A 22,852-nucleotide genomic window follows, 5' to 3' on the forward strand; every position below is an offset into this window, starting at 1 on the left:
AGGGACCCTCCCTTTTCCAGCACCCACACATCCGAGGAAGGGATTCCAACTGCCCCATCCCTGCATCAATCACTGTTACCGGGGGATGCAATACTCCAGCTGGCCAGACCTCGTTTACGTGCCCCCCCCATCCAGCCCCATGTGTGTACTAGCAGGGAGGAGCTGGGGAAGGGTAGTTTGCCTTGAACCTCAGAGAGTGGATTTCCATTAGAAGGAGGAATCTATTACCAGAGACAGGAAATGGACCCTGGGAAGAGAAATACAGCAGCTATCCACCAGTGTATCCATCTGGTCAAACTTTCGCCCTTTCCTCAAGGGCTCTACAGGAAGAAAGGGGAAGAAACTGGTGGGAAGAGAAAAATGGAGAAAGCAGCTTTGAAAGGAATGTACCTGTAAAAGGTATCTGCAGGTGGAGAGCAGCAATATAGTCCAGGGGTATAGTATATACCACAGGATCCAGGGACATGGCACTCCGACAAACTACCTCACTTCTCTCCTTCTGTTCTGGGAGCTGGGTTCCGGATTTATGGTTAACCAAGAAGAAAACCCACACTAAAAATATTTATATTCCTGAGTGTTAATAGCAATTAGTATTCAAGTTTACAAATTTTGCATTAATAAAATAGAATAGGGTAGTCTTAAAATTAGTAAGTAAAATTTAGCACATAAGCCACAGAACAATTAATACTTTTGAAGAGTTCTAACACTGACATTATTTTATAAATAATACAAGGTGACATTTGTTAGGAAAAAAATTAATATTTGCAGATGTTGGAATAACACTAAACATGGCACTGCTAATACAGAACATGGTGTACAGTTGCTTATCACTGCCGACTAAATTAATGCTTTCTTGCACCTGCCATACCTTCCGTGTCTTACAACTTTTTATATCTTCCATAAAGATGACACTTTGTCATATGGTGGCTATTTATACTTACGTTTATCCTGCAATTATCAGGTCTAAATGAGACCTAATTTCAAGGAGGATGGAGTCAGGCATTACATTGCCATGGAGAAGAGATTATGATACAGGGACAGTGGGGGGAAAATTCATAAAATGATGTGTTTTCCATCAGTATCCAGAGAAGAGGGCTCTGCCATTCTTCCTGTAACTGCACACAAAACTGTGACACATGCCAGCCGGAGCATGTTTCCATTTGACTGAAAATTAAGAGTATTTGTATTCTGAGATAATTTGAAGAATAATGCACCAATAAATACTGAATTGATTTTTTTTTAGTGCTGACTTTTTTTTTTGTAAACTAAAATATTTTTTTTCCGTAGCCTGTTTTCATTTTGGAGTTCTGCTTCCATGAACAAACTGTGATAAGATGACCCTCTCAAGGTCATTTGTTTTTCTCTTTCTGACTTACTTCACTCTGTATGACAGACTCTAGGTCCATCCACCTCACTACAAATAACTCGATTTCGTTTCTTTTTATGGCTGAGTAATATTCCATTGTATACATGTGCCACATCTGCTTTATCCATTCATATGATGCTGATCTTAAACTGTCCTCTTTTAGAAACATTTGGGAACATGTCCCAATCCCCTTCCCATCAGCCACCTCCAAACAGCTACAAGCTCTCTGAATCCAGCTGCAGAATCTTACAGGTAATTTGTATTTCCTCAGAGGCTAGCACAGTGCTTTGTATATGGTAAGATCAACTAAGCATCTGGAACAGATGTGTAAATGTTTCCATTTTCTACATATAAGCTACAGAATCCTGAACAGTATGCAATGATCTTAAATTAGGAACTTGGAACCCTGGGCTCTGATGTTAACTAGCTGTGTATCCTTGTCTTACCTTCCAAAGCTCTTAATTTCCACTGTAAACAAGAAGGTGTGAACAGAAGTCACAAATATTTTATTCTGTGAGTAAGCCTAATCCTTGCCTCTAACTTCATTCCTGTCGGATTTACTGTGACCAAGTTGGTTGGGGGTAGGGGGTGTTGAAGGGCAGCGGGGAGAAAGAAGGGTCGTCATGAAAGGGTTTCTCCTTGAGGCATTAGTCCTCATGATAACAGGTATGTTTGTCACTCCAAAGCTTAGCTGAAAATGGTGCAGCACGAAATGGTGTTTCGGCCTTGATTGGGAGAAATGGTGGTTGTCCTGCTGGGCCCTTCTGAGTGGTTTCTTAAAAAAAAAAATCATCTCCTGAGAGTTACTTTTTTTTTATGAAGCTTTTCTCCTTCACTCCTGTGTATGGCCTATACTGAATTTGTGATAAATGTTTTTTTTTTTAAGAAACTATAGATGAGTGATTCTTTTTTTTTTTATAAGCAGATATTCATTTTTAAAATTAATTAATTAATTATTTTTGGCTGTGTTGGGTCTTCGTTTCTGTGCGAGGGCTTTCTCTAGTTGTGGCAAGCGGGGGCCACTCTTCATCGCGGTGCGCGGGCCTCTCACTATCGTGGCCTCTCTTGTTGCGGAGCACAGACTCCAGACGCGCAGGCTCAGTAGTTGTGGCTCACGGGCCTAGTTGCTCCGCGGCATGTGGGATCTTCCCAGACCAGGGCTCGAACCCGTGTCCCCTGCATCGGCAGGCAGATTCTCAACCACTGCGCCACCAGGGAAGCCCCGTGATAAATGTTAATTTGAAAATTGAGAGTAAAATATTAACGCACGTATTATGAGCTAAACTGTGTCCCCCCCAAAAGTTCATATGGTGAAGTCCTAGCCCCCAGAACTTCAGGATATGACTGTATTTGGAGATAAGGCCTTTAAAGAGGTACTCGAGTTAAAATGAAGTCATTAGGGTGGGTCTTAATCCAATGGGACTGGTATCCTTATAAAAAGAGATTAGGACACAGACACACACAGGGGAAAGACCAAGTGAGGACACAGGGAGAAGGTGGCCATCTGCAAGCCAAGGAGACAGCCAACTCTGGTGACACCTGATCTCGGACTTCTAGCCTGCAAAATTGTGAGAAAATAAATTTCTGTTGTTTAAGCCACTCAATCCGTGGTACTTTGTTATGGCTGCCCTAGCAAACTAATTCTACATAATAGATCTCAAAACATTTAACTTGTAGACAGCACCCTTTAATTAGAATTTAATTAGGAACAAGACTAGACAATCAAACTGAGGGACTTCTGGAAAATTCCAAATTTCATTAGGTTTCTTTTCAACATAGGGTCTTCATTTTTTTGCAGTTTTATTGAGATGTAATGACATATAACAATGTATAACTTTAAGGTTGACTTGCTACACATATATTGCGATATTATTGCCACTGTGGTGTTAGCTAACACCTCCATCATATTACATAATTATCACTTTTTTTTTGTGGTGAGAACAATTAAGATCTACTACTCTCTATATAACGAGGTATCTTTAAACTGTTGCCTCTTAAGAATGAGACATCCAGGTGGCCTCTGTCCAGAAGTGACTTCTTTCTCTCGATAACATTGTACACACATACCCTTCTGGTAGTTACCAAAAACTTTCATATATACACAATGTATATGTGTGATCTTTTTAGTGCTAGATTGCAAACTTGATGACAGGAGGTATGGTGTGTACTATCTTCTCAATTTTACTGTAAATCTAAATGTGTCCTGAAAAATAAAGTCTATTTAAAAAAATAAGAATCCTTCCACTGTTCCTGCATATTCAGTTATGGGTTTTCCCCCACTGTTTTTTCTCTTTTCTTCGTGGTTTGGGAGGTGTCTTTTGGTGTACCTTAAAGTTCACTGATTGTTTTCCCCTTCGCTGTGTCCACCCACTAAGGACATCCTTCATTTCCATTACAGTGCTTCTGTTTCTAGCTTTTCCTTTTGATTTTTTTCTTAGCGTTTCCATCTCTCTGCTTACACTACCCATCTATTCTTGCTTTTTGTCCACTCTTCTGTTTTTCTGTCCGCTTAGCATATCATTCATAGTTATTTTAAATTCCTGGTCGGACAATTCCAAAACCTCTGGCCTATCTGAGTCTGGTTCGGGTACTTGGTTTCCTATCTGGTCTGTGTTTTTTGCTTTTTAGCCTTGGGTTTTGCTGTTGTTGTTGAAAGCCACACATGATGTACTGGGTGAGAAGAGCTAAGGTGAATGTGCTTTCAGGGTGAGGCTTGATGTTGATCTGGCTGGGAGTTAGGCTGTGTTTACTACCTGCTCAGCTGTAGGCATCAGAGACCAACATTTCCTCCTGTGACCTATCCTAGTTTTGTCTCCCCTGCTGTCTTCAGGGTTTTCTTGGAGAGCCTAAAATAGAGTCTGAGCCGTGCAGTTCTTTTCAGCTGTAATCCTCTGTTATCACAAAGGAGTCTTTGCTAGAGTGGTAAACTGGGGGAGGGAGAGCCATTCCATATTCCTACATGAAGTATCAGCCCATGTCCTTGGGCTCTGACCTTCACAGGTGCCTTTCAGCTGTTTTTCACCCTCTTTGGTGGGATAAGAAGACTAGAGGCGCTGAAGTTGGGTGTTACCTTCCCCTGTTGTTGACTAGACTCTGGTAAAACCCAAGCTGGTTAGGCTCTGGTGAAATAGTTTCCTCTGATGGCAGGCCTCTGTTAATGAGAGCAGATGTTCTGGGTATATTTCAGAATGGTTACTTTCCCCTCCTCCGGCTTGAAGCAAGCATGGATTATTCCCTGATCTTCATCTTGAGAGCCTGGTGGGGTTCCTGGGGGAAAAAACTCACACAAATGTGCCCCCGCCCCTGCCAAGACTGGGCCCACAGGGGTGTTGGTTTTCTCTCGAGCTGGTCCACACTCAGCTCACAGGAATTAGTCACTTCTCCTTCCATTGTTCCCGCAGCTGCAGCTTCAGCTCCAGCAAGCTCTGGTTCCCTGTTCCCCCCTCTTCAGCTTGCAGGCTGGTAGTCTGCCCTGTGACCTCAGTTCTCTGATGGATCCCAAAAAGCCATTGGTTCTCAGTTTTCCTCCGTCTTTTTCTTGTTGTGAGGCGGGGAGTGATCACTTCTGAGCTCGTCACATGTCAGACCAGAAACCAGAAGTCTCTGGAAATAAAGCAGAGTCACGCTACGTTGCTCATTTGTGCCCTGAATGCAGGGACCTGCAAGGACTTGGAATAGAGAATGGCTCTTCACAAACTTTGAAGTTTGGCCACAAAAAATATTGGATACCAAGCCCTGTCCAGAATCAGCACTGAGGGAGGGGCACAGTGGAAGGTCCTTGCATTTCTAAAGAACCACAGGAAAGTCTGGAATTTGGTTGGTGTTAACAGCCACGGATCTGGGTCTCAATGAGCTTAATGACAAAGGGAGGATTTACTTACCTGCTCTCCTCAAGGACTAGCATAGTGTGGAAACCATCGAATTCGGGCCACAACTGTTTGTAGAACTGAGATGTTAAACACTGTGGCTTGAGTATTAAATGTCCTTACTTTGCCCTAAGGAATACATCAAATATCAGGTACAGAAATCTAAATGCTCAAGTAATTTCAATTAAAAGTCCTGTGTTACACAAGTACATCACATTTATATTTTCAGGGTTCACAAACCACAGTTGAGGTCATTTTCATCTTTATTTTCTCCATAAAACCTGGCAAAGTGTCTTACACTTAGCAGGTGCTTAAAAAAGACTTGTCTAATAATTAAACGAACAGAATAAAATGGAGTGGTTCTTATTACAATCATTGTAGTATGGAGAATGCACACGAAAATTTTGAGAACCCACAGTTCTTGTAGACCATTAGCATGGTTTTAATTCTAAACATATTAAAATCACAGTCTTCATTATATTAATTCCCATGAGTCTAAAGACCGTGGAGAACTTCTAAAGGTCTGTCCAAAAAGAAGTCCACAGGTTCAATGTTTAATTCAGCTCTGGAGAGTCGACCACAAGTCTATGTCAACCACGTGTCCTGAATATTTCCGTGATGGTCTCCATTTTAAACTTCAGATTAGTTATCAATTTTATAGATTCAGAGAAGGTGCTCACTCTTTTCCTGACCAGACATGGATCCAGGCAGAAAAAAAATCACTGTGAAACCGCAGAGCTTCAGATTCTCTCTGCCAGCCCGTCTCCTGCCTTTCCCTTTGTGCTGTCTTCCCCACAAATTTCTCAGTCCCTGCGACTTTTTGATTCCATCATCTACCCTAAATCACCTTAGAAACCCAGAAAATATTACATAGCATAGACTGTATTTATTTCCATTCTGTTTCTTAGTAAACCAGCCCTGGAATTATCCTGCCACTGTTAACAGGCTATCATTTATTTTGCTGGCGATGGGAGGGGTCACTTTTGGAGGGCTATGACCAAGAAAATTCAAACTCCTTATGTGGAAGGAGCTCATATAGTTGTGGTCAAGACATGCCTTTTAGCAGTCCCCTTTTTCGCACTCCACAAACATCTGTGGAATAAATGAATGGACAAGTGAACGAATTATGAGGCGTGGAAAACGCATGGCAGCAGTACACTTGTATTCTGAATCACTCGCTAATTGAACAACCTTATGTTAGCCATGTTTTTCTCACCTAGAAAATGAGGGTAATAACTCCCTCTCTGGGTGATTCGAAAGGGGTGAAGACATGACTTCTATTGAAATGATTTGTAAGTGATCAAGCTCTGTACAAAAATGGTTATCATACGAAATAGTGATCTTGGTTCGCAGCCAAGAAACTTTCCTGGGTTCCAAAATTCAGACACCCTATTGTCTTTGTTTTATAGTGAAAGAAGGAGTCTGCCTAGGGCCAGCTATTGCCTTTTGGATGGAAACTAAGCTTAAACTGAAGTCTGTGTGACCTAAGGGAAGAAGCAAATTCAGAAACTCTATGATATTGAGCTATGTCTGGCCAGCTCTGTGGGTCAGATATGCTTGGTAAATGTTCCATCAAAACGCAGTCAGACTTTCTGGGCTAGAATCCAAAGGGTTTTTGTTAAGTCCAAGGTTTTCATTCTTGAACACAAAACATTTTGTTAGTACCACCATCATCCATGAAAAAGCAATTATCTTTTCCTGAGAAAGCTTTCTTTGGAGAAATTTTCTGTTCGTTGTGAAAGGCCCAAGCCCACTAAATGATCTGAATGATTATCTGCGAAGAGATTTTTCTAAACCGTTGTCCTTTAAATGTGCTTCCATAAATTGCTGGGCCCTTAGGCGAAGCTCAGTTTTGCCTGGAGCAATTTTTCAGTGACGTAGATCCTGAAAATAAAGAAACGGTGAATTTTGATCACTGCCAACACACCACAACCATTCCAGGCTTTTCCATTTTTTTTTTTGCTCAGTTAAACTTCATTTTTCCTGATCTCCCTGAACATGGAACCTCAAGTGCACTTCGCATATGGGAACAGTTGCACACCAGGCCCCTCAGAGTGAGGAGCAAACTGAACGAGTAAAGTGCAAGGTTAATACATGGACGTGAGAGTGTAATTTTGTGACCAGACCATGGGAAATCCCAAGCAGTTAACCAAAATCCCCAAGATATTTCAATGTATATTTATACTCTCCAAAAAGGACTCCCTTGGTTTCCATGGCACCCAGGGTCCTGGCTCTCTGACCTCTCTGGCTTTGGTGGATTCAGCTCCATTTCTAAGAAGCAGAATGTTTCGCGCAGAGACACCTGAGGGAAAGGACCCCTCGTCCATTCATCGTCCATGCATCGTCTCCCTCTGCTAATTCTGCTCTCTCATGCCCGTTGCCTTAGGCTGCTCTGTTTTTCCACTACCTGTGGTTAGGGATCACCTCTCTGTGATTTTGCTAGTCCTTGACGCTGTTACACAAATTCCTTTCACCTTAAATATTCTGAAAAACACCGTGTTCTTCGCTCACTGTCTCCTTTTAAAATTGTCTGCAATTCCCCAGCCTGGTTTCCGCCCTACCTCTCTGATTCTGCACGGCTTTTCACAGGAGCAGAGGGCCTGAGAAATCCATCACCTGTCAACCCTCTGTTCACCAAGGAGAGTTCAGACCTCAGGGGCTCTTGCCTTCGCACATGCCGGGCGCGATCAGCTCCTGGGCGCCCACCTACTGCGTGGGAACCCTTCCAGCCGCCTTCTTAGCCTCTGGATAGCGCTGCCCTTTGTCCCTTCCCTGGCCCCCCAGCCCTCTGGGTGCCCCCCGCTTGCTGTCTCTCCCCTCCCCTCCCCACCCGGCCCTTCTCCCTCGCTGCTCCCCCATGACCCCATCCTCTCTCTCACTCTTCTTGTTTGATCCCAAAGCTCCACCTGGGGGGCTGACCCCGTCTCTCATTTTAGCTCCAAATCCCAGCACCTCTGACTCCTCTTCTCCCCTCCCTCCCCTCCCCCTTGTGTCCTTGTTTCCACAGCTGTCCTGGTCAGGAGGCCTTGGTCCCTCTGGGCAGCTTCCACAGCCCGTCCCCAGCACCCACTTGCCTGTGCTCTGCTGTGTGACCTGCGGTCCTCTCTCCCTTCTTCCCTGCAGTTCCAGGTCTCGTTTCCTGTCTCACCTTGCGTCTCTCCTGCCCCCCTCCCTTAAAAATAATTCTCCATCCTCGGCCAGGCTAGTCTTCATCTCCAGCTCAGGGTAACAACAACAAAGTTAGTCCTTCGGAGCCTCTTCTAAGCCCTCTGAGCACTTCTTCGTTATAGGTACACACACCTTATCTGTGAGTCCTAAAAAAGCCCTATGAGGTAGACACTATCATTTTTAAAAAATTCTTTTCCATCATAGTTTATTACGAGTTGTTGAGTATAGTTCTCTGTGCTATACAGTAGGACCTTGTTGATTATCTATTTCATATATGGTAGTGTGTATCTGTTAATTCCAAACTCCTAATTCATCCCTCCCGCCCCTTTCCCCTTTGATGACCATAAGTTTGTTTTCTATGTCTGTGAGTCCATTTCTTTTTCGTAAATAAGTTCATTTGTATCGTATTTTAGATTCCACATGTAAGTGATATCATATGATATTTGTCTTTTTCTGTCTGACTTACTTTGCTTAGTATGATAATCTCTAGGTCCATCCATGTTGCTGCAGATGGCATTATTTCATTCTTTTTATGGCTGAGTAATATTCCATTGTATATATGGACCACATCTTCTTTATCCATTCATCTGTCGATGGACATTTAGGTTGCTTCCATGTCTTGGCTATTGCAAATAGTGCTGCTATGGCGATGCTATTATTTTGATTCCCATCAGGATAGGTCACCCAAGAGTGGCCTGGGGCCTGGGATCCTGTGTGGACCCCTGGGTGTGCTACTAGACCTCGGCTTCCCTCCACCTCACTGCCCTTCCCTTCCGAGGAGGCCCTGAGCCCACGTAGGCGCAAAAAACTGTGAGAGCCGCTGAGTTCTGGACCCCGCCCTCTCGACCGGGACCTGTTGGCTGGCCTGATTGTCACTTGCATATCTTCTCCTCCCGCCGACACACACCTCAGAACTGCCCTGCACTGCCCAGCTGCTGCAGTACCTACGTGCTGCCTGCTCTCACACCTGGTAGACGCGTGGACCACACTTGGATGCAACGATTGGCCTATTGTAACTTGCTTGTAGGGTGACTCTCTGAAGACCCTTAAACCCTCTGGCTCCAATTCTGATATGACCCTGACCAGTAGTTAAACCAGTCTATTATGACATTATCTTCCTCTCTAGTCTTACCCTAATTAAAATCCACGTTGTCTAGCCTGGCTTCCTGAGCAGGCCACGTCTGGTCCAGCCCCGGGACTGCTTTTGTCTCTCCTCTCCTTTCTGTTTTCTAGCTCTTCCAGGGGTCTCCCCACATCTCCACAGCCTTCCCTGTCTTGTGCACAGTTACAGCAATGCATCGTTTCACCAACTGAGCATAAACTTCCCAAGGCAAAGGGTGTGCCTGAGATCAGCGATCTTCCAGCTTGGCTGTGCAACGAAGTCACCTGAGAGCGTTCAAAATGCAGATGACTAGGCTGTGCTGAGACCCTACCGAGTTCAGACCACCACCCAAGATGACTTTGGATGCTCAATGCCTGTGCATAATAGACAGTCATTATTCATGGTGGTCCTCGTTTCTTTTAATTCTCCAATGAACTTGTAAATTACATAGGCTATAAACTGCCTGGCCCATGCCTGACAAGTAATAGGTATTCAGTAAATGCTAATTATTTCCCTTAGTCCTTCTTTTAGTTATCTCAAGTTTTATAGCCTTCATGTGTTTAAATAAGCATTTTAACGGATTTATATGCCCCATATTTCTTCCTGTTCTGTATATTTACGGCTTCTTCAGTTGGAGGTTCTCTGGCTTACTCTGGACCTTCAATTACCCCTTTCAGATTCTTTCTTTGGACATTTTCATATTAAACTTGTTCTTTAGTCTGCATATTCTCAAACCTTCTGTACAATTATATATTCTGCCACCTACTCTTTTTTCTTTTTTAGCCTTGATCTTTGCTTCTTTATTTTTCACTGTAACTTTCTTCCAGCAATTAGTGAAGTCGACCTTGAAATCTCAGAGCCATTCATTTTTACATGTGTTTTTACTGTATCTTATTTTATTTAAATTCCCTGCATTGAACATTATTGGAAGACTTTGGAACTTAAAATTTAAGTTTTCTGTCTGATTGCAATGGCCTGTATAGGTGGAAAAGGTAGAAGAGAATTTCAAAGCTAAAAGAGATCTTAGATATTATCAGTTCACCTGCTTTGTTTTACACATGAAGCATCTGAGACACAGAGATAAAGTGAATTACCAGGGGTTACATTGCTAATTAGTGGCAGACTCACTTTCTTGGTGGAGGCAGGGGAGGGAGAGTAGCTCTCACGTTTAATTGTGACATTTTAAATTGTACAATTGTTTTGAGCTCTGCATCTTCTGCCCCCATGTTTAGTCTCTTAAAATGACAAAAGCGCCTAACAATCAGAGGTTTGGGGTTTAATAATTTACTTCCAGCTCCTATTTGCAGCACGCAATATTCCTTTGAAATACCAGACAGACCCGGCAGTGGCCAACAATAAATTTCCCATCTCCAGTTGGAAAAGTTCAGGTTTTCTTAGGATCCTGTGTTGCAGTGACTCTTGTCCAGAACTGGTACCTCCCCCGAGATGGGGAACTTTAAATGTGCCAGTGAGAAAAGCTTTTTCTCCTTCAAGGAGAAGAGAGAAAATCACCCCTCAAAAGCCAACAACCTGTCTGTGAGGTCTTTCTTTCTTCCTGTCTCGTCTCTTTGAGCTGTTTGGTTCGTCCCCATGCCCGCCCCGCCCGGTAGGGCAAAAGAGACTATAATCCAACCTGAGTTACGAGATACCAGATAGTGGAGGCCTTGCAGACGAGTCAGCACAGGACGGGGCGGTGCTGGGAGTCACCAGGAGCCACGGAGATGCTCCTTCACCCCCAACATCCAGTGTATGTGCTTCACAGAAGAACAACAAACCTGACACACCTACACAACAGGACAGCTAGAACTACAAAATCCATCCATCCAAGGGTGGTGGAGGGCAGTGGGGAGAGGAGGCGGGGAGGTCAACGGCACCGGGAGAAAAACAAAGCATCAAGTCCGTCCAGGAAGCGGGGCTGGCAAATGCTGGGGAGCAGCTGCAGGGAAACCTCTGGTCCTTGCAGTCTCATCGGAGTTAAAACCCCACATCCTGGTTTCGGGAAGATGCTGCCTTACCTGCACCAGAGTCAAAACTCCCAGCTCCTCAGAGAGGAGGGAATATGCAGAGGGCCCTTGGCGGGAGTGGGTCCCGCCTCCCGGGTGGGGAGGTGAATGGGGGCTAAGAGCGGCCCCGGGGTCTTTCCAGTCCCACCCCTGCCCTCAGCCCTCAGCTCGCAGAGACGGACGCGGCGAAGGGGGCTCCTCTGAGGAGGCTGAGCCCTCAGGACCCACTGCAGGCAGCCGGCTTGGGGAGGCGTCTACTACGTCAGGAGGCCACCAGGAGAAGAGGCGCGGCTCTTTGCTGCCCATTCAGCTGGTGTGAGCAAAGGAGAGGAGACAGATGGAGCTCCGGGAGATGGACGTGCCCGGCACGGTCAGGTAAAACCACCGGACAAGGTCCAGAAACTCGCTGTGGTGGCCCCTTCAGCCTCTGGCAGAAAGTTAGTCCTCTAACGTGAAAAGTGAAACTCTACACATCCACGCAAAGAGCGAGTGCCGGGAGCTATGAGGGGAACAATTCCTACAGCTCACACAGTCATTTGAATTCTGTCCAGCAGAGTATAAGGAACTTGCTGAAAACTCGGGGAAATCAGTAGATATTAAAAGGGCTAAAATAGCTCTAGAGATAAGGATACGGCAGAACTGCCCTAACAAAGCTTTAAAATAATCCCCCAAAGTATCAACACAATCCAGAGGAAACTTACTTGATGTCCCCAAAGAAAACGAACATTTTTTTTTTATTTGTTTATTATTTTTTTTTTTGTCTGTATTGGGTCTTCGGTTCGTGCGAGGGCTTTCTCCAGTTGCGGCAAGCGGGGGCCACTCTTCATCGCGGTGCGGGGACCGCTCTTCATCGCGGTGCGCGGGCCTTTCACTATTGCGGCCCCTCCCGTCGCGGGGCACAGGCTCCAGACGCGCAGGCTCAGCAATTGTGGCTCACGGGCCCAGTTGCTCCGTGGCATGTGGGATCTTCCCAGACCAGGGCTCGAACCCGTGTCCCCTGCATTAGCAGGCAGATTCTCAACCACTGCGCCACCAGGGAAGCCCGAAAACGAACATTTTTAAAGCAAAATAACAAAATCTAAACATTCAACCGTGTAACATACACAACATCTGGCATCCAATCAAAAAAAATACTAGGCATGCAAAGAATCAGCAAATTATGATCCATAAGCAGTAAGAAAATTAGTCAGAAATGATGGAAGTATCCGGCAAGAACTTCTAAACTGCAATTATACATCTTACAAATGTGCTCAAGGATTTATGGTGAAACACCAACGTACTGAGGATATATGTACGTGTGTATACATGAAACTTCTAGAAATAAAATATGGAATATATGAAATAAAATAATCACTGGGCGAGGTTAACATATTCAACACTGCAGAAGGAAAAACATCACTGAATTTGAGAACAGAGCTATAGAAACTATAACATTAAGCTCAGAGGGATGAACCTCAAAACAGACTGGAATAAAGTAAGCCAGTAGGCGAGGCTGAAGTTCAGGAAAAACCCCTCCAGCAGAGGTACCATGGAGAGGGACCATCACCAGGTGGGAGGGGTGATGCAGGAAGGAAGGCTGGAAGGCACAGCCATGCTTCTACCATGAACAGCATCCTGTGGGACCCTCAGAGGTGCTCCCAGACCACGCAGCTCTTAGCATTACACCTCGGAGGCAGACAGAGAATCGAGAGTGCAGACAGAGAGTGAGCGGAATAACTTCCTAAGCACCTTGACCCAGAAGCCAGGATTTAAGCCTGGATCATCTGTTTCCAAATCCAATGCTCTTTGCACAATAAGAACTCCTTTCCTTTTTATTTTGAGGGTCTTTTAAAATCTAGGGTTTAGGGGACTTGCCTGCAAGTCCCGTGGCTAAGACTCCACACTTACCCCGCATGCTGCATGGCGTGCCCCCGCCCCCCAAAAAACCAAAAAAGAATCTAGTGTTTTTGTAGTTACTTAGAAATCTTTTCATGGGAAAACGTTTATAACAACTTGCATTATCTTGAAATAATTTGTAGAAAGTTATATATTATATTGGAGTAATGCTTCATTAAAATTTGCCTGGGCCAAACAAAGTGAATGCTGCAAACTAAATATTTATATATGATGATGATAAAAATAATTGTCCCAAAGTCTGTAACCCTGAAAAATTACAGGCACTTGGAAATATCTCCACTGAAATACAGTTTTCTTTAGAACATGGTGAGATGGCTGTTCAAGTTGAAAGTTTATGATCAAATTAGTTCTAAATAAGCCATCTATTTACATCAATTATTTCAATAGCTCCTCTTTACTAAGCCATAATTAATAAATGCAGATACTCTACAAGGTTAATAATAATACTTCAAAATTGCCAGGTAAACAGGAAAAGGTCTCTTTGTTAGTTTACATTTGTACCTATTTATAAAGGAAGTATATATTACTTCCATAAATATGTCACCAGTTTTCAGTGGGGTGGATTTCCCTTCAAATCATTTTGTGTATGAGAAGTTATCTTTTTCGGTTAAAAAAAAAAAGCCTCAATTTTCAGATATGAATGTTTAGTTATAAAAACTTTCCTGAGCCATTTGCTTACAAATCTTCCAGTAACATCATTTCCTTAGATTCTTTATTCCTCACAGTTATAATAGATGTAGGATTACTCCTAACATGTCTATGTCACTTTTTTGCTAAGGCTGCTAATTATTATGGGAAATGTTCCAACAGTACTGGAACTCATATTTGAAAAACTCACTGATACCAATGAACGTTTAAATAATGTAGAGAAAAACATGGTTGCTAATTACATTTTAATTTTCTAGTTGAGGTAACAGCATGTTTTTCTTGCTCTGTTCAAGGTTGGTGACAAAGAAGGACAGTATCTTGTACCAGAAGGAGGTACTTCCTAAGTAGGGTGGCATTGTCTTGCTGCTGCCAAATCTGAGACCAGGACTCTGCAAACGCTACTTAACAGAGCATCCAACATACCTGCACATTCTGGTTAAGTGTGGTGTAGACTCGGAAAGGAAATACCTTGCTCACTGCACTGTAAAACATGAGACCAATGCTACAGAGGACCAAAGCATGGGCCCTGGACAATGCAGCTCTGAGCCCGTGGCTCTCTGGACCTTAATTTAGAAGGTCATCTCCATGCCCTGCTTTAATTAGGTTTCTAAAGCTAAAGTCATTTACTTACAACATTAACTATTAGACTTCACATCTCAGTTGATATAGTCATTTGGGAAAGTATCTTTCTGGAATTCCAATTTTGATATTAATCAAATCAAGTAAATATGCTACTTTTTGTCTTAAAAACCTATTTGAATGAAGAACCCATCACTCACTTTGGATGCGGAAGAAAGGAAACTGTGCTGTGACATTGAATAGTCACAAATTAATCTGTTCGCATCAAACACACTCTCAAGCAAGACTACATCTCTGATGATTCTAGATTATTAGTAGTTTGGCTTTCTTTAGGCTCTTCTTCAATAACCTTTTTCATAATTTCATTCAGATTAAAAGTATACAAGATGAGATTCTTATAATGTCGCCTCTACAGCAATCATATTGTCTGCAAATAGGAAAATAAAGAGGACGAGTGGAGTACTGAAAAATCAAAACTATATCAACTCAACTCTTATGCTTTGAAGCTTCAAAAATTGTTCAGTTTTAGAATCATCTTCATTTCTACTTAACTTATTCATCTCTCTATTCACAATAATGACATTATGATATACTTCCAGTTGTTTTAAAGAATTCCCACTGAAGTCACTGGAGTAGATACTACTGTCAAATTTGATAACAACATTCAAAGGAAATTGTAGGACATTTTCTTTGCTAAAAGACTCTCATATTGCAAGAGGTGAATGCTCAAGAGATTCTTACCATTTCTACAGTTTGCAAAAAATTGATCTTGAAAGTTTGAAAAAAGACGTTTTAATACAGCCAGAAGGGCAAAATACATGCTTTTATAAGCAATGCATAATTCCTATTAGCTGCTATTTTTAAAATGAAAACCGTAAAATATTTTTGAGAGAAATTGTAGAAAGCCTAATTATATCACATTCATGGATTGAAAGGTTCAATGTGAAGACATTTTTCCCTCCAGAATTGATCTACAGATTCAATGTAATGCCAAACAAATTCTAAGCAGGTATTCTGGAGAAATAGACAAGTTTTTCTAAAATAAATATGAAAATGCAGATAATCTAGAAGACTCAAAATTTTTTCAGCAGTACAAACTTGAAGAACATACACTACCTGATATCAATGGCTACTACAGTAAAGAATGTGCGTCTGGCGTAAAGATAGAAAAATAGATTAATGGAACCGATTAGAGAGTTCAGCATATAACCCACAGATACTCGGTCGATTGAAGTTTAGCCAAGGCACTCTGTCTATTAAATGGGCAAAAAGAGCATATTCTTCAACAAGTATTTTTTAACAAAAGGTGCTGAAAACCCAGATATCTGTATTGAGAAAAGAACCTCCACAATTGACATATATAAAACCCCCAAAGACAACAGCATACAAATTATTTTCAAGTGTAAATGGACTATTTACCAGGATAATCTTTATTCTAGATCTTTAACTCTCAATGAACTTAAAAGGATTAAAACTGTATAAAACATGTTTTCTGACCATGGCAGGATTTAACTAGATAGAAATCAATAATCAAAAAGTGGAGAGGGGATATCTATAAACATTTAGAAATTCAGCAACAATTAATAATCCAGAGAGCAAAGAAGAAAACACAAGTTGAATTAGAAAACACTTTTGTCTGAATGAAGAAGAAAACTTAATGTAACAAAGTTGTGGGACGCTACTAAAGCAGTGATTTAAGGGAATTTTTTAGCTTTAAGTGCTCATATTTTAAAAGGCCAAAAAAATCTCACATCAATGATCTAAGCCAGGAATTGGTAAACTTTAAAAATAAATGACCAGATAGTAAACATTTTGGGCTATGTGGATCATATACGGTCTCTGTTGAATGTATTTTGGTTTTTTACAACACTTTAAAATATAAAAACCATTCTTAGCTCAGAGGCTGTATAAAAGTAGGCATGAGCTGTAATTTGCCAACCTCTGACCTACGCTATTGCCTTAAGAAACTAGAAAAAAATGAGCAAATTAAAGTAAGCAGAAAAGAGGGGAAATAAAAAGTGAAATAGAAAAGTAAAAAAGAAAATCAATAAGATAAAATGTTTATTTGAAGTGATCAATAAAATTGTAAACCTCTAGCCAACAAGAAAGAGAAAAGAATCAAATTACCATATGTAGAAGGAAGAAACCTGACTTCAGATCCTGTAAACACTAAAAAGATAATAAAGGAATCTTATGAACAACTTTATGTCAATATATTGTATAGCTTAGATGAAAAGGATACCTTTTTTTTTTTTTTTGGCTGCATTAGGTCTTTGTTGCTGCGTGCAGGCTTTCTCTAGTTGCAGCGAGCCAGGGCTACTCTTCGTTGCAGTGCATGGGTTTCTCATTGCGGTGGCTTCTCTTGTTGCAGAGCACAGACTCTAGGCACGCAGGCTTCAGTAGTTGTGATGCGTGGGCTCAGTAGTTGTGGCATGCAGGCTCTAGAGCATAGGCTCAGTAGCTGTGGCACACGGGCTTAGTTCCTCCGTGGCATGTGGGATCTTCCCAGCCCAGGGCTCGAACCCGTGTCTCCTGCATTGGCAGGCAGGTTCTTAACCACTGCGCCACCAGGGAAGTCCAAAGGATACATTTTTTGAAAGGCACAAGGTACTAAAGTTTATTCACTGTGAAAAAATAAGTAACCTGAATAGCCATTACTATTAAAGAAATTTAATTCGTAATTATAAACATACTTACACATACAAAAAACACTCCTGCCCAGAAGGTTTTGTTGATGAATTTTATCAAACTTTTTAGGAGGACATAATACCAATCCTACACAAACTCTTCCAGAAAAGAGAACAGAAATGAATACCTCCAAAATTATTTTATGAAGGTAACATATGTTGATATCAAAACCAGAAAAAAAACTGTACAAGAAAAAAAACTACAGACCAATAGCCTTCGTGGACATAGATGTAAAAATATTTATCAAAATTCTAGCAAAGAGAATCCAGCAATATGCAAAGGCAATACATAATTATCAAGTGAGGTTTATCCCAGGAATTCAAAATTTGCTTAATATTAAAAAATCAAACAAGATAAATTATCATTTCAGCAGGCTATAAAGGGAAAACAATAAAATGATTTTAATAAATGCATAAAAACATTTGACAGACTTCAACATGCATTCATAATAACACACATACAGATTGGAAGAAAATATTTGCAAAACACATAACTGCTAAAAGACGTGTCCATTTTTTTTTGACATGTCCATATTATGTAAAGAATTCTTATAACTCAAAAACGGGAAGACAAACAATTCAATTTAATTTAAAAAATAATATTGTACAAAGATTTCACTAAAGGAGATATCTAAGTAACCAAAAACACATGAGAAGATATTCATTGTCATTAGTCATCATGGAAATGCAAATTACAGCCACAATGAGACATCACTACATACCCATTACAATGGCCTAAATTTAAAAAGACGGAAAATACCAAGTACTGGGGATGCTGTGAGCAATCAAACTCTCCCATACAGTGCTGGTGGGAAGGCAAAATGATACAGTCACTTTTGGAAAACAGACTGACAGTTTCTTATTAATTTAAACTTACAGTTTCCATATGATTCAATTTCACATCTATAGAAATGGATACATATATCCACACAAATACCTGTACACAAATGTTCATAGATGCTTTACTAGCCCCAAATTGGAAACACCCCAAATGAGTGTCCATCAACTGGTGAATGAATAAACAGACTGTAGTAAATCCATGCATTCAAATTCTAATCAGCAGTGAAAAGAATGAACTGCTGATACATGCTAAAATATGGATGAATGTCCAAAGTACGGTGCTTTGTAAAAGAATTCAGACAGGAAAGACTGTACACTGCATGATTCCATTTATATGATATTCTAGAAAGCGTATAGCTAAAAGGACAGAAAAAGTATCAGCAGTTGCCAGGGGTTCAGGGTAAGAGAAAGGGAAAGAGTTCACTGGAAAGGGGGTCTACAAAACTTTGAGTTGATAAATATGTTCTGCACCTCAATTGTGGCAGAGGTTAAGTGATTATATGCATTTGTTAAAACTCGTCAAGTGCACTTGATAAAGGTGAATTTTATTGCATGTAAATTATACCTCAATAAATCTGATTTAAGTATGTATATACCTTGAGCCTTGCTTTATTCCATTCATAAAAATTGAGATGTATCATAGATTTAATGATAAAAATTAGAACCATACAGCTTCTAGAAAAATCACAGAGAACATCTTCTTTGCCTCAGAGTAGACAAAGATTATTTACACCAATTGAATGCACTAATAATATACAAAATAATTGATAAGTTGGGCATCATAAAAATTTAAAATTTGTGGTTATCAAAATATGCCATCAGGATAATGAATACACAGGCTACTGATGGTGAAAATATATTCAGAATGCTTCTATCTGATAAACTGTTTACGTCCAAAATGTGTAAACAAAGGGACTTCCCTGGTGGTCCAGTGGTTAAGACTTCGCCTTCCAATGCAGGAGATGCAGGTTCGATCCCTGGTCCGGGAGCTAAGATCCCACATGCCTCGTGGCCAAAACAAAATGTGTAAACAACGCCTATAAATTAACAGTAAAAAGACAAATAACCCAACAAAATAAGTGAAAAAAGCCTTAAGAATTCACTCCACCAAAGAAAAATATTCAAATAAACTAATAAGCAATAAAAAGGATAGACTGCAGATTCCAGAAGTGATATGGATTAATTTTTAAAATATTCTGTGGAGTGAAAAAATGAGTTACACACAAAAAGTATGTATTGGATTATTCCATTTTATGAATATTGAAACACAGGAAAAACAAGTCTATGCGGATAGACACACACACATGCCTGCCATGGACAAGGGAAGCAGAATCACTGTTCCACAGCTTTCTGAAAGTCCATTCAGCAAGCCTAAGTGTAGAGCCTTCCCTTAGAAGGAATTGGTAGGCAATATATTAGCATATCCAACAAAGGAAGTTTTACTAGTAGATACAAATCTTAGTCTTGTGGACTAATAGGCAGTATGTTCTCATGAAGCCCCCCTCCTCAGTTAATCATTGCATATTGATGGAAAAAACATTACAATCTGGTAAAAACTTTTGATAAGGGCTCTGTCTAAACTACATGATCAATAAAGAGAAAATAAGGACAGGCAATAAAATACATTGATTTTCAGACTCTCTACAAACGCTCTACAATAAAAAACATGTTCTCAGACTCTCTCAAAACCTTTCCATTTTTAAGTGAAGTTGAATTTTCCTGGAACTGAAAGGATGAAACAAGCCCATCATCTTTTCCAGATTGCTCATAGTTTCTGTAAGAGCAAAGTGTTTTACCCTGATGTGAACACCAAAAAAAGACTTTTTGAACAAAAAACCTCCAAAAATATTTTTGCTGAAGAAAGACTTTAAAAAGGTGTTTATCTTGACAGGTCCCTTTGGCTTTATGGATATATAAACTGCAAATTAAACAACTTTACTAGACACCAAAGGTATGTCTATATTTGTCCTCACGTTTCTGTATACTTGGCCTGGCCTGGTGTATAAGTTTATTATTACATATGCATTACTATAGGTATTATTATTATTATGTATTTGCTGCTTATAAGGGATCAGATCTTTTGCTAAAAATTTTCATGTGAAACCTCATGCATGCTTCATAGCAAATTGATGGTGATAAATATTATTATTCCTATTTCACAAGTAAGAAAAATAAAACAGAGATTAAGTAATATTCTCAAGGCCATCTAGCTCAATGATGGAGTCAAGATTTGATCCCAAGTGAATCTTCTTGATATGTCTGCCTATGTGCCCATTATGTTCTGCTTTCTCTTCTGTTACAGTGGGCAGACACTATTTAAAGTCCAATCTACTCAATGTCTTGGCTTCTCTAATTACCATTCTCCCTCCCACATTTTACTACATTACCCATTGTCCTACTTGTTTGTTTGTAGCATTTACCAACTCTGAGCTCACTTTATGTGTGTGTCTGCTTGTTCATTTTTCTGTCTTCCTCTGCCTGGACGTGAGCTCCAAGGAAGCTGGACCCTGCCTCTCTTCATTGTCCCCAAGTTCTCAGCGCCTAAGGCAGCCAAGTCAGAAAACACTGGCTGAAGGAATGACTGACTTTGAAGCCCACCCTCTTAATGACTGCACTAAACTGATTTCTTTAGGAAGATCCTCGTATTAATTTCCTAGTTCTGCTGTACAAAGCTGTGTGGCTTAAAACAACAGAAGCTTGTTGTCTCATGGTTCTGGAGGCTAGAAGCCTGAAATCAAGCTGGCGGCAGGGCGGTGCTCCCTCTGAAACTGTGAGGGAAGGATATTTTCTTGCCTCTTCCAGCTTCTGGTAGCCCCAGGCTTTTCTTGGCTTGTGACAACATAACTCTAATCTGCACACAGTTCTCCCTATATGCCTGTCTCTGTGACCAAATTTCCCCTTTTTATAAGGACATCAGTCATATTGAATTAGGGCCGACCTTAATGACCTTATTTTAACTTATCTACCTCTGTAGAAACTCTATTTCCAAAGAAGGTCCCATTGTTAAGTCCTGGGGGTTAGGACTTCCAGTTGTCTTTATGAGGGAGACAATTCAACCCATAAGAATCCTATAGCAGGTAATGCCAGCTATTATGTTTCAATTCCTATCCGATACACAGAGAATGTTTGCTTTCTCAGCTGCTCACTGTTTGAGTTCCAAAGAGGCATTGGAAAATGGAGTGCAAATACAAATGAGACTCCATGGTCACAATAGTATGGATGACTGACTAGCTCCTTTCCTGTCACTTTGTTCCTTTGTTCTCTGGCCAGATTTCCGGAACTTCATGCAGAGGCCTGAAATATTTTGAAAACAGTACGTTCTGCCTCTTTAATGAAGTTTTGTCCTGATGACAACGTCGTCTATAACTCAAGGCTGTTTACCCATTTTCTGTGCTTAGTGATAGCTCTTGTCAATATAAAAGACAAGAAAAAGTAGTTTAAAAAACTATAAAACTAGAAATAGGTATCCAGATTTAACTTTTTCCAAGAGATCTATACGTTATCATAAAAGGATTTAACTAGATTGTTGAATACTAAAAATAATATATTTCCATACATACTAACAACTTGTAATCCTTGACTTGTAATTCTATACTAACAAGAAGAATTATATCAATCACAAAAGTAATTTAGTGTGTCTCCTTCCTGACTGTCCTCTGTGGTTTGTCTGTGAGAACTGCTGATAGCAATATGTCTTCAGGAAATGCCAAAATTGGGCACCGTACCCACTAGTTCAAAGCAACTGCTGTAATGTCAGATGGTCAGTTCAAAGATATCAGCCTATCTGACTACAAAGGGAAATATGTTGTGTTCTTCTTTTACCCTCTTGACTTCACCTTTGTATGCCCCACGGAGATCACTGCTTTCAGTGATGGGGCAGAAGAATTTAAGAAACTCAACTGCCAAGTGACTGGTGCTTCTGTGGATTCTCACTTCTGTCACCTGGCATGGATCAACACACCCAAGAAACAAGGAGGACTGGGACCCATGAACATTCTTCCCTTGATATCAGACCCCAAGCACACTACTGCTCAGGACGATGGGGTCTTAAAGGCCGATGAAGGCATCTCATTCAGGGGCCTTTTTATTATTGATGATAAAGGTATCCTTTGACAGATCACCGTAAATGACCTTCCTGTTGGCCGTTCTGTGAATGAGACACTGAGACTAGTTCAGGCCTTCCAGTTTACTGACAAACATGGGGAAGTGTGCCCAGCTGGCTGGAAGCCTGGCAGCGATACCATCAAGCCTGATGTCCAGAAGAGCCAAGAATGTTTCTCTAAGCAGAAGTGAGCACGGGGCCATTTTAGGGCCAGGCTGCCGTAGGTGACCATGAGAACAAAACCTCTTCTGTACCACTGTCATGCTTCAAACACAAGACCTTACACTCAGCCCAGATGTGCTGTGGGACAGGACAGGCCTTTCCAGCAGGGGTTGGGGAGGCCAGACTTTCTTCCTCTGGAGGGAATGGCCTGAGCAGTATTATGGGGCAGGCAGACTGATGTGTATAGTAGTAGGGTATCACTTTTGGTCTTTTGTAGTTTTATTAAACTTGAGCTGAGACAAAAAAAAAAGAAAAAAAAGAAAAAAGTAATTTAAACTACAAAATGCACAGAACAAATCTAACAAAGATGTACAAGAAAGTTAGACTGATATACCTGACACCAATAAATCTGGAAATCACAAAACTACCTAAC

The 22,852-nt window shown here is 41.0% G+C and overlaps 1 pseudogene; it reads left to right on the forward strand.

Annotated features, from left to right (window-relative positions):
* The first annotated feature begins 21,845 nt into the window (after nucleotides 1-21,845).
* On the forward strand, nucleotides 21,846-22,489 carry LOC103006721 (peroxiredoxin-1-like; annotated as a pseudogene).
* Nucleotides 22,490-22,852: the final 363 nt, after the last annotated feature.

This window comes from Balaenoptera acutorostrata, chromosome 17, assembly GCF_949987535.1.
Source record: "Balaenoptera acutorostrata chromosome 17, mBalAcu1.1, whole genome shotgun sequence".
Taxonomy (NCBI): domain Eukaryota; kingdom Metazoa; phylum Chordata; class Mammalia; order Artiodactyla; family Balaenopteridae; genus Balaenoptera; species Balaenoptera acutorostrata.